This window comes from Helianthus annuus, chromosome 4, assembly GCF_002127325.2.
Source record: "Helianthus annuus cultivar XRQ/B chromosome 4, HanXRQr2.0-SUNRISE, whole genome shotgun sequence".
Lineage (NCBI taxonomy): Eukaryota > Viridiplantae > Streptophyta > Magnoliopsida > Asterales > Asteraceae > Helianthus > Helianthus annuus.
In genome coordinates this window covers 174,537,464-174,547,002 of record NC_035436.2, presented here as the reverse complement: position 1 = coordinate 174,547,002, position 9,539 = coordinate 174,537,464, and the positions used below count along the sequence as shown (strand labels likewise).

At 34.0% G+C, this 9,539-nt stretch overlaps 2 long non-coding RNA genes across 6 annotated transcripts; one reads left to right on the top strand and one right to left on the bottom strand.

Annotated features, from left to right (window-relative positions):
* Positions 1-391: 391 nt before the first annotated feature.
* On the bottom strand, positions 392-2,194 carry LOC110937049. The gene is made up of 2 exons (XR_002590514.2): positions 1,844-2,194; positions 392-670 (listed from the first exon to the last, which is right to left on the bottom strand). It is a non-coding gene; the product is annotated as an uncharacterized LOC110937049 (long non-coding RNA).
* A 1,190-nt stretch (positions 2,195-3,384) lies between these two features.
* On the top strand, positions 3,385-6,980 carry LOC110937048. Of its 5 annotated transcripts, XR_002590512.2 has the most exons (10): positions 3,385-3,635; positions 3,943-4,293; positions 4,371-4,518; positions 4,608-4,649; positions 4,755-4,831; positions 4,917-5,147; positions 5,277-5,358; positions 5,432-5,593; positions 6,117-6,170; positions 6,631-6,980. It is a non-coding gene; the product is annotated as an uncharacterized LOC110937048 (long non-coding RNA). The 5 variants fall into 5 exon arrangements; XR_004890569.1 differs by having other exon boundaries at positions 4,381-4,518; positions 4,608-4,831; XR_004890567.1 differs by adding an exon at positions 6,485-6,514 and having other exon boundaries at positions 4,371-4,831.
* The last annotated feature ends 2,559 nt before the right edge of the window (positions 6,981-9,539 follow it).

Genomic DNA, 9,539 nt, shown 5'->3' with positions numbered 1-9,539 from the left:
GGCTCATTTGTTCCATTGTTTTATGCTAAGTGCTGATATCTGGGCCTCTTGTGAGCCTTGCCTCGCGCGGGACAAACTACAACGCGTATAAGTCGCGCGTGGGTACTGTTAATAAGTTTTCTGAAATAAGGAGTATGGTTCCGCGCGCAACCTGGGCGGAGGTTTGCGCGACTTTTTGGGACCATACCCCTTCAGGGGCAATATATGTAACATTAACTTTTCATATAGTAGAAGTCATTGAAGCTGAAACAGAAACTGAAGCTTTAGAAACCTAAAAGAATACAAAGAGGAATTGAACTGTTTAAGAGATTATTGTTGGTAGTTAGCATACAATTAAGTTCTCGAGTGAGTTATTCGGTATTGTTTTTTTTTAATGACTAACAAAATTTCATTAAAAAAAAGCATAGCAAGCTGGCGTTAGACTACCACCGAAACATACATGGAAAAATCCACCACTGTAGGCACCATACCGAAAACAAACCAGAGAAATAAAAAAAGTCTCCCGAGTGGTAGCCACCTCTTTCGATCTACTTTTGACCGATAAGTAACTCAACGCCTTGGTTTCTTCAACAACTCTATCCATGGAATTCGGGTCATGATTAAAACATTTCGCGATCTCCAAATACACCAAAGACCCGTAAGAATGACGACTTGAAACGCCTTTGCACCACTGAAAGAGATACTCCAAACACGAATTAGAAAACTAACATGCCACAAAAAATATGATTACATGATTCTGGAATTTCACCACACAACATTAATGTTTCTAGAAGCTAGACCCATCATCAGAGTAGGCAACCTCTCCTTCAACGCCCGCCACACCATAATCCCCACCTTTTAGGCACCAAACTATTCCAGCAAGAGACTTGAACCGGTTGAAAAGTGGTGGGAGATTTCAAACATATTTTGAGATTTCAAAATAGAACAGGGAATTCTAAGGTTCATATCCTAAATCTATGATTTAAGGAACACCAAATCACACCATTTCTTTTGGCATAAATCATCCAGCTAATTGCATGTAAACAAAGGTCTGTCAAAACTCAAAAGGTTGATTGCATTGATAGGCGTGTTCATCGGTTTGGGTTTCGGTTATTCGTTTTATTCCGTAGAACCAAACTGAAATGAATTCAAGTCTCAAGAAGTCCAAAACCAAACCAAACCAAAAACTTGAAACGTAACTCAGCAAGTCCAAAACCAAACCAAACCAAACCAAACCAAAAACTTAAAATCTAATTTGATTCAACCGAAAACCGAATTTGCAATTATGTTCGGTTATAATAAACGTATCCTTTGTATACACGAAATAACAATTTCCTTTACTAAAAATCAAATCTATGAAACTTATGTTTTCATGATTAACCAAATTGTCTAACTTCATAAATATATGTGAAAACTATGTATAGATATTTTAACAAATTCATGTTAAGGTTAATAAGACAAATCCATTTATATTAATTTAACTACTGTAATTTGAACCAATATCTTATTTGTAAATTGCAACAAGACCTTCACTTTATGGTTTACATAACCAACCTGTAGTAATACCAACAGAGAGTAAGAAAGAAATAAATAGGGATCATCTTCTCCGTTCTATTTACAGCTTGGCAACCTTAGAGCTTGTTAACCAGTGGGTTGCTTTGTATGTTTGGTGTTTATAAAACAGAGAAAAAAAATATCTGATACATAGTTTTTGTTTATCATCTTCCCCAGTTAAAAGCCTAGCAGTCGCCCCTCCATATATAAATTCAAAATTCGTTTTCACATATTACAGTTTGCATTCAATACTAAAACTATAGGGCTTTGCTCGGAATAAAAGAACCGATTTAATCGATACAACATTTACCTTGAATTGGAGTTCGATCGACACCGACAAAGCTTGGCCGTTATGCTTGCGACGGCGGCGACAGACAACACATACAATCTGAATCTTCAATTTAGGGTTTAAATTTGAATCTTCAATTCATCACCATCATCATGAAAGTTGCTGGTAATAAGAATCTTCAATTTATGTTTATCAAGCCATATCTTCAATCGCTTAGAGTCAATTTAGGGTCTAATACAACTTAAAATTAAAAGGCAAGCTAGGACACATAGAGTTGAATGGAATATAAGAGAAAATAGGGGAGGCAGAAGGAGATGGGTGGGGAGGTATTGTAATGTTGTAACCTGGAATTAGCACGATACGGGATAACAATGAACACAACACGACACGTATAAAAAATGTGACGTGGCTGCGACAGAGGCTAAAAAAATTAGCCTAAAATAAGAGGGATGGGCTGAAATCATGCCAAGTGTACTCCATTTTCATTTATAAGTATAGAGATTTCCCCTTTTCATTAATAACTCTTATTAAATGAGTATTTTACCTTTAATGAACTATTAAATGAATATTTACATATTTCCCATTTTTAATATCATCAATCAATCAATTACATATTTCCCCAATTTATGTAGTATTTTAGCAAATCTTCTACTTGCTACTCTTTTCAAGCACTACCATAATAATCATAATAAAAAATTTATGTAGTATTTTACATATCTCTCTAATTTATCGTGTATTGGCTTTGGACTGGATTATAAGTTTTCGGTCTAGAGTTTTGAAGCTCTTAGTGCCATTAAAATTCTTTTACCTGTATCACAAGAAGGTAACTTTGGGTTACTTTTAGCGAATGACCAATAAAATATGTGATCGACAAAATTAATAAAACAAATAATGATTTTTAGCTTGTGTCAAAATAGATATTTCAAAAGATGACAACTAGAATTCGCCGATTAAAACACCTAGAATTGATTTATGTTCGAAACGATTTCTGAAGATCGTTTAGATTACTCAATACATGTAATTTATTTTAATCTAAATAAATATGTATGAACTTCAATGTATTTTTACCTTATTGCTAATTGTATTCCGTAATAATTTTGATTATGAAGAGGTAAGGATTACATTTTTGAAAGTTTGTATTTTTATTATGATTATTATGGTATTGTTTGAGAATACTAGCACGTAGAAGAATTAGTAAAATACTACATGAATTGGGGAGATATGTAATTGATTGATGATATTAGAAATGATAAATATGTAAATATTCATTTAATAGTTCATTAAGGGTAAAATAGTCATTTAGTAAAGTTTTTAATAAAAAGGGAAAATATGTAATATATATAGGTTAGGGAGGGGAAAGATGTAAGTGTTTTTTTTTATTTGGGAAATCTATACTATATTATAATGCATGAGGGAGGGATTCCCAAAAGTTAAGAACTTCTTCCCCCCTTATTTATAAATAGACCCCTAAAATAAGGGTAATTTAATCTTTTAAACACTATTCATTTTTTAGCCCCTAAAATTTTAACCCTCAAATCTTCCAAACACGTGCGTATGTGAGAAAGCTGATTCAAAATTTGAAAACCCTAATGCTTCTGCAGCACTCTCTCCCTCTCCATAATTTATGGCGAAGATGGAGGTGACGACTCACCCATCTTCTCCCCTTTTCTCTTTTTCTCCGGTAACACCAAACCTTATTTTCTACTCTTTCTCGCTCGGCATTCCAGCAGTGGTAGTGAAACCGACGACAATATAAGCGATCATGATAGTGGCAGAGTTAGGTGGAAAAAGCGGCCACTACGGCAAAACTTCGGTGAGCACATATCTTCTTGCTTCCAGTCTTATTTGTGTTCGACACACAATTTTAAGAACCCTATTCATTGATTTTAATCGATTATTTAGCTTACCTTTATTTAGCACGTCATTAGTTCAATGATTTACATCAATTCGTTTCTAACAGTTATTATTTTTGTAATTTCAACATATATCTGATAATTGAAGTTCTTTATTGCAATACTGGTGAATTTTGTATGGTCTAGGCTTTATTTGTTTCATGATATATTTAATGAATGATGAATACGGAATGAAATTTTGACTTTTGGGAATTTAAATTTAAATAGATTGTGCAATGGCTGGATTTAAGGAGAATTATCCAGATGTAATTTGCCCCCTACAAAAACACATGGTAAGTATGTTTGACTTCAAAATTCAAACATATTGAAGGAGAAACGTCTCTTCAATTGAAGCAGAAAATGCAGCGGATGCTGCACACAAAATTAAAGGTGTACAAGTAGGCTCCAAGTAATTAATTGAAATAAAATTGCATACACTAACAGCTAATAATGACTTAGTTGCTGATTGCAATTTATATGGAAGTTTCGGACTCCGTGATTCGACAACATTGTTGCTGACATTAAAACACCATCAGCAGAAGGCTAATTAAAATTCACCTCAAGGATACCAACTACCAAGTATGTGTCTTTTTTTTTTTTTTTTGCTTTTTTTTTTTTTGGTTAAAGTTGAGCAGTCCCGTAAGACTTAACAACAGTTATGTGCAGGTTGGGTAGAGAGCGTTACAACTATCGGGTGGTAAAAAACAGCGAATAGCAAGAGCATTGTTAAAGAACCCTTCAATCTTGCTTTAGATTCAAGAATCCGAAAAATTAGTACAAGGGGCATTAGACAAGTTTATGATCGTGAGGCTATATGATCTCATTTTTCTTAGTGAATTTCTTAATTACTCTTTAGTGTTTAATATTAAACTCTTCTTGGCAATTGCTTTCAGGCTGTATGATCTAAGACGTACCGTTTTATCGAAAGAGAGGCGGTTGGCATTGTTTAGATATAATTTGAATCCAAAAATGATCGAAAAGGGTATATTTATATGCTAAGTTAATTTAGTAATCTTGTTTTTTTTTTTTTTTTGCAATAGTTAAAAGAGATGGTGCTAGCACTCTTACACGAATCAGATTTGGTCGGATAAATGGGGAGACACATCTAATTACACAGGTAATGGGTACATACGGCTATGCAGCTCCAAAGTATGTGCGATTTTAATTTGATTTTTTACACTTATAACATATGGCATTTCCAGGTTATTTCAATGGAAAGAATGACATATATGCTTTTGGAGTGGTGTTACTGGAAACACTTATGGGCCTACGGGTTTTTGATAAAACGCGGCCAAAAAATGAGCAAGATCTTGTGCAATGGGCGAGGCCGATGCTACCCAAGAAAAAGAAGCTAATGAATTTAATAGACCCCAGTCTTGGTGATGACTACCCACCAACCGATCGATTTTTTTCAAAGAATGAAGAATTATACGGTAACTAACTGTCTACTCGTTGAAAGTCTTCTGTTTTGTATCCGTTTTAACATTAAAAGGGTGTATGTTTGACCTCAAAAGTCAAGGTAACTCGTTGACCGTCTCATTGTTGACTTTTTACGCATGCAGCTTGGTTTTTTGTGGCTGTGTGTTTTCTGGAAGTTCGATTTCCCTCTGTTTATGGTTCTCGTGATAGCCGTCCTCGACGATGGTAAATCGAAGCATTCGTTATCAGTTTACGTAGTCAAACAAAATAACAAATGCTGACTTTTATTATCATTCAGGTACGATCATGACAATATCGAAAGATAGAGTAAAGCCATCTCCGATTCCCGACAGCTGGAAGCTCACGGAAATCTTTGCGACCGGGGTGGTTCTCGGTGCTTACCTGGCATTAATGACAGTTATTTTCTTCTGGTTGGCATATGAAAACTAACTTTTTCCCGGTATGCAGCCTTTTCAATCTGACTCACTGTTTTCATAACCGGTCTAACCAGTGAACCACCGGTTTGATGACTGGTCTGGTCTTCAAAACATTGATTTGACTAGACTTTTTTAAGCTTTTTAATACATTTTCAGCTCTTTTTATGTATTATTATACATATTTTAGTGTCCGGTTTTTTTTTTAAAAGATGATATTTTGATATATATATATATATATATATATATATATTAATTTTTATTATATATTTTTAGCTTTTTACATGACAAAGAAATTTGAGGGATCTTTTTCTTTAAAGGGTAATGAAGTTGAAGGTTTGGAAGGGAAGGTAGGTCATTTGGTATTTTTATCTAATGAATTATGTGACAGTGTGTTGAAGTTTACATGACAGCTCTAACAGCTTTTGCAGATGAGTGGTAGGAAAGATGCTTAATCTTAGTCGATCTTTTGGTGTTTCTTAAGTTTCTGTTTTATTGAATAACTAAAAGGGATAATTTAGTTTATTAGATCATTTTCTGTATTTGCAGTGGGTTAAGCTTGACAAGAAATTGGAAATAGCTCTCCTCCATTCATATCGCAAGGTATCTCTTCGTTAAAGCTTTTAACCGTTGAAAATGGAAACCATCACGAATTTAAATTTAAGTTTTTAATCCTTGACCTTTTGAGCATGTAATAATGAGATACCTAATCAAAATATCTACTACAATCAACAGTTTCCCTAATCCGAATATACCCTTGACTAAAATACGTTTTATAGGTTCTTATTCCATCAACAATTAATCAAATCAAATTGAAATCTATTCTACATTCTACATGAGAAATACCAATCTTGTTTAGTTTTTTACAACTCAGTTACTAAGAAGCATGAATCCTCTTATGTACAATAATTTTTCAGATAACTTAATAAATGGATCGATGCCTGAAGGTTGGTCCAATCTTCTTTTTCTTCGAAAGTTGTGAAGTCCTTTTTCACTTTCCGTTATTTATAAAATAATTTTATTGGAAGTTAACAAGTAAATTTTTATATTGTGAAAATTGCAGGTTCTTAAAGAACAAATTTCTAAATGGTATTATCTTAGCTGATCTATGTCGGAACAATTTGTTTAATGCAACCTCTAAACTTCTACTATAAGTTCCTGAGTAAATACATTGATGGTAAAGGCTTATTGGGGATGAAGCGTTGTTTAGGTGACAATCGAGTTGCGATTCCAATTCTCTCCCTTTCTCAAATGCAAATGGTTTTGCATAAAAAAGCCATAACATTGGTTCTCTGTCTCATCTTGTGGTAAGGTTTTTTTCTTATTGTTTTATGTTTTCATTTGGCAAACTGCACGAGATAGAAATACTATAAAAAGCCATAACATTGGTTCTCAGTTTGGGTTTGTTTTTTATATTGGTATACACTAACGATAATATAACTTATTCCAATAATTCTTTTCAGACTATATAAGTTTATTTTCAAAATTGGTCATGATGATGCGGTGAACACACTTTTAACTTTTTGGATCACTTTTCCTAAGTTTGACCATATAATGATCATTTAATATATGCAATTTTCTACCTTAACATAAGGGCTTTAAGTCAAATAAAGTGGTTACAACTTACAAGTATAGTCATAAAAAAACACCATATTTTTCAATTTGAAAGCTCAATGATGAAAACACTAAATATACACTTTTTATCAAACATTATAAAGCTTGTTATGTTATAATTATCATATAAATTATCGTCTTCGTAACATTGTGCGCTTTTCCTACCAGACAGTGACGTTGTAGCATAATATCAGTCTACGACAGATACTATTTTAGTTTGATTTTCAACATTAATGGAGTGTTTTACAACACATCCATCATGTTGTTTTTCTACATTTAATCGGGTCGGGTTGCGTTGGGTTGGGTTGGGTTGGGTTGGGTTGGGTTGATGGATATACTGTTAGGCTCATGGTATATATACACCATGTCGATACTATCAATAAGAAACTAACAGACGTAGTATACAATATATCACCAAAGGGTTAATAAATTACGAAAAACGGGTGTCGCAATGCAAAGTGTTACTCCCGCCGCATCGCGCGGGCACCCTACTAGTATATTATAATGAATGAGGGAGGGGTATTTTAAGATACCCAAAAAATAAGAACGTCTTCCCTCTTTATTTATAAAAACACCCCTAAAATGAGGGTAACTTGGTCTTTTAAACACTAATTATATTTTAGTCCCTTCTATTATTACACTTAAATCCTTTTATTTTAACAAAATTATGGCTAGTTAGTTACATTTATCCTCTTCCACAATAAACTTATAATTATTTTACGTATTCTTGTCATATCTTATAAACTATAATGTTTTAAAAAAATCTGAAGGTACCGCGATGACCTACTCATTTTTTCGACGTTTCGATAGTTGTCTTGGTCAGTATTGTTGTGCGGATTAAAATGTACAAGTAGATGATGCATTAGTGTACAAGTGATTAAAACAATGTGTCCTATCACATTTCAAATGCTCAAGACTCTCTACGTTGTTGTCATTATTATCAATTTAAAAATATTTCAACCCTTTTCACTCCGATTTTTGTTTGATTAAGATTGTTTACCAATTTGTTTCGACGACTCTAAACCTTGCACATACGGGTTTGATATGAGCTTTGTTCATATTATGTATGTTTGTGTATTTACTTGGTTGGGTGTACACACGTACATAGGTTAGCAATTAGTAAATTGACATCAAACAAGCTCACTTGTTTAATCCAATTTGTTATATTACAGAACTTTATATAATATCATATTCAACAAAATGGAATTTTAGTTTTCATATAAAAAATTATAAAAAATGTTTTTAGAAGCATTTTCGTTTTCATAAAACCTTTTTTATAAAAACTTTTTTTTTAGAAGTTTGGTAAATAAGTTTTCCACCAACAAACTTTTAGGAAAAAACTCCATAATCTAAACATAATAGATATTCAAAAACTGAATACCAGATTGTGTTGCATTTTTTAGGGCTTATAAGTTCAAAAATACTCTTATAGATAATATTAGTTAGTTGAAAAAAGCTACATGTTATTTAATTCGTTGGTTTATAGGTTCTATATATAGTATAATTCATTAGTTTTTTCACTTCAACAAATTTCTTGTTCTTTAGATATAGTATAATTTATTAGTTTTTTTTTTCACATCAAGAAATTTCTTGTTCTTTAGAATTCTTGGTTTACAGGTACTTCAATTTTCTGTTGCGTATAACTTTGATTTATTCTTCTATGCTCACACTTTACATTCATCTTATTTATTATTTAGTGGTTTTGGAGCTTCAATATTCATCCTTTCAGATCTTTACAGGTATGAATGTTTCTAAAACATGATATAGGTGCTGTTTGTTTTTTCTGCGAGAAAAGGTCTGCAGTCTGCGGACCACATCTGCAGGCATCTGCAGAAGAAGAGGTGGACCAAAGGTCTGCAGTCTGCAAGGAGAAGATGTTTGTTTTTTTTATATAACATCTTCACACACACAGAAACACACACTTTACACACACACCTCTGTTCTCTCTCTGCATCATCACCGCCACAACCATCTACCACCACCCACCCACCCACCCCCGTCGTAACCACCACCCCCTTCACAACCACCCACCCCCAGATCTTTCTCCTCCCTCGATCTCTCTCTCTGCCTTCATCATCACCACCAATCAGCACCACCGCAAACCCACCACCACCACCGTCACCACTACACCACCGCCACCAACGCCACCACCGCCACCACCGTCACCACTACATCTCCGATTTGGGGTTCGATTTGGGGTTTTTTGATGAGAGAGAGAGAGATCGAGGGAGGAGAGAGATCCAGAGAGAGAGAGATCCAGAGAGAGAGAGAGAGTTCGAGGAGAGAGAGAGACGGCGGTGTAGGCGGTAGTTGTGGTTCCTGTGATGATGATGACGGCGTTTTTGATGGTGGAGGTGA